The sequence below is a fragment of the Pseudorca crassidens genome, chromosome X (assembly GCF_039906515.1).
Source record: "Pseudorca crassidens isolate mPseCra1 chromosome X, mPseCra1.hap1, whole genome shotgun sequence".
In the NCBI taxonomy this organism is placed as follows: Eukaryota; Metazoa; Chordata; class Mammalia; order Artiodactyla; family Delphinidae; genus Pseudorca; species Pseudorca crassidens.
Genome location: NC_090317.1, coordinates 118579518 through 118582577, shown reverse-complemented (window position 1 = coordinate 118582577; position 3060 = coordinate 118579518). Strand labels below are relative to the sequence as shown.

Sequence of the window (3060 nt, the reverse complement as noted above, 5' to 3'; positions counted from 1 at the left end):
TGAAAACTGGTAATGAAGGGGAAAGGATTAGTCTTTATTAAGAATAATAATCCTGTTTTAGGATTGCCAAATAGTCCTGATTGATGGAAAAAAGTTCCCCACAGAAGAATTACAACTAATAAGCACAAGAGGAATGACAGAATTATAAAATCTCCACTTTTGACATGCCTAATGAAATAACTGATACAGATAATTATCATCAAGGGGTGATAAAACCATTACAGGAAAGGCGGCCGTGGAACTAGACGATATCAGGAGACCAAAGTATCACGTCATTGATCACTCACTGTAAAGGACAAGCATCTTTACAATGGATGGATCAGACTGTCATCACCTGAACCCAGTGTTCAGTCTAAAAGAGGGATGACAGACATTTTATGCCTCTTGATGTGATCAAGATGAAGTACATAGAATTGCCTATGAAATGCTGTGTTCTCCAAACCATTGAGCCTTAATCCAATCGAGCCTTTAGATCTAACTTCTACTTTAGAGGAAATATGAGGGATAGAGGAAAAAATTAAACACATAATGAGGAAGTAACCAGACTAATTCAGAGGGTTAAATATTCCATGAGACAACTCACCTGGTTTCCTCCAAAAGTCAAGGCATGAAACAAAAAGAGGGAGCGAAGACTGTTGTAAAGTAAAAGAGATTTAAAAGGCTTAATAGGGCTTCCCTGGTGGTGCAGTGGTTAAGAATCCACCTGCCAGCGCAGGGGACACGGATTTGAGCCCTGGGCCGGGAAGATCCCACATGCCGTAGAGCAACTAAGCCCATGTGCCACAACTACTGAACCTGCGCTCTAGAGCCCGTGAGCCACAACTACTGAAGCCCACGTGCCACAATCACTGAAGCCCGCATGCCTAGAGCCCGTGCTCCTCTATAAGAGAAGCCACCTCAATGAGAAGCCCACGCACCACAACGAAGAGTAGCCCCCGCTCGCAGCAACCAGAGAAAAGCCCGCGCACAGCAACGGAGACCCAACGCAGCCAAAATAAATAAATAAAATAAAATAATAAATTAGATAAATTTAAAAAAATAATAAAAGGCCTAATGAACACAATGTGTGGACCTTATTTAGATCCTAATTCCAAAAAACCAACGGTAACAAAAGGCATTTTTTTTAGACTATTGAGGAATATAGAGTAGGTATTAGATGATGTTAAGGAATTATTGTTAATTTTATTAGATGTGATAATGGTATTGTGGTTACTTGAGAAATTGTGGTTTATTTTTTGAAAAATCCTTATATACAAATGATGGAGATGTATGACTTTGGCAAACAGTTTGACAGTTTCCTTTTATTTATTTATTTATTTTTGGCTGTGTTGGGTCTCCATTGCTGTGTGCGGCCTTTCTCTAGTTGCGGCGAACGGGGGCTACTCTTTGTTGCGGTGTGTGGGCTTCTCACTGCGGTGGCTTCTCGTTGCGGAGCACGGGCTCCAGGTGTGAGGACTTCAGTAGTTGTGGCTCACAGGCTCTAGAGCGCAGGCTCAGTAGTTGTGGCGCACGGGCTTAGTTGCTCCGCGGCCTGTGGGATCTTCCCGGACCAGGGCTTGAACCCATGTTCCCTGCATTGGCAGGCGGAGTCTTAACCACTGTGCCACCAGGGAGGTCCCAAGAAATTGTTCTTATTTATTAGATATGCACACTGAAGTTTTCAGAGGTAAAATGTCATAACGTATGGGATTTATTTTTAAATATTTCAATTTTAAAAAGTGAGAGAGAGAGGGCTTCCCTGGTGGCGCAGTGGTTGAGAGTCCACCTGCCGATGCAGGGGACACGGGTTCGTGCCCTGGTCCAGGAAGATCCCACATGCCGCAAAGCGGCTAGGCCCATAAGCCATGGCCGCTGAGCCAGCATGTCCGGAGCCTGTGCTCCGCAACGAGAGAGGCCATGACAGTGAGAGGCCCACATAACGCAAAAAAAAAAAAAAAAAAAAAAAAAAAGTGAGAGAGAGAGACGCCTTGCAGACACTGCTGCCCCTGAGCCTCCTGCGCCGCCCAGTCATGGTCAACCCCACCGTGTTCTTCAACATCGCTATGGATGGCAAGCCCTTAGGCCGCATCTCCTTGGAGCTGTTTGCAGACAAATTTCCAAAGACAGAAGAGAACTTCCATGCTCTGAGCACTGAGGAGAAAGGATTTGGTTATAAAGGTTCCCGTTTTCACAGAATAATTCCGGGATTTATGTGCCAGGGTGGTGACTTCAGATGCCATAATGGCACTGGTGGCAAGTCCATCTATGGGGAGAAATTTGATGATGAGAATTTCCTCCTGAAGCATACGAGTCCTGGCATCTTGTCCATGGCAAATGCTGGCCCCAACACAAATGGTTCCCAGTTTTTCATCTGCACTGCCAAGACTGAGTGCTTGGATGGCAAACATGTGGTCTTTGGCAAGGTAAAGGAGCACATGAATATTGTGGAAGCCATGGAGTGCTCTGGGTCCAGAAATTGCAAGACCAGCAAGAAGATCACCATTGCTGACTGTGGACAAATCTAATAAATTTGACTTGTATTTTATCTTAACCACCAGACCATTCCTTCTGTAGCTCAGGAGAGCACCCCTTCAACCTCATCTGCTCAAAATATCCTATAATCTTTGTGCTCTTGAAAAGGAGCAGGACCCTATGGTCCTTGCCGCCCCCCCTCCATGTCCTCAGCCTGCCTTTTGTCTGTGAAAAACTTTAGCCAAAGAATAAGTTTCATCAGAGAAGTGAGAAAATGCAGAAACAAAGGAAAACTGTCAAAGGAGACCAAATAATAGTAGTTTAGTCATTAAGCAATGTCAAGGACCTTTAGTTCCTCCTTAAGGGCTATAGATCATGTTCTGAGCAGTATCCTGTGAGCTGCCTTATAGATACTGAGACCCCCACCAGGTGGAAGACCCCCACCAGGCTGTAGCCATGACATAAGCTGCCACAATTCTTACTGGCCTCAAAGAAATGGAAACAAACCGATCCTGGAACTGAAGATTAACTGTACTGTAGTGGAATAACTGAGGACATGGAAAGGAGACGTGACCCATGAGCCCACCCCCAGCAAACTGGGGGCTGGCG

At 45.0% G+C, this 3060-nt stretch overlaps 1 pseudogene; it reads left to right on the top strand.

Moving 5' to 3' along the window:
• Positions 1-1970: 1970 nt before the first annotated feature.
• LOC137217547 (peptidyl-prolyl cis-trans isomerase A pseudogene) lies at positions 1971-2574 on the top strand (annotated as a pseudogene).
• Positions 2575-3060: the final 486 nt, after the last annotated feature.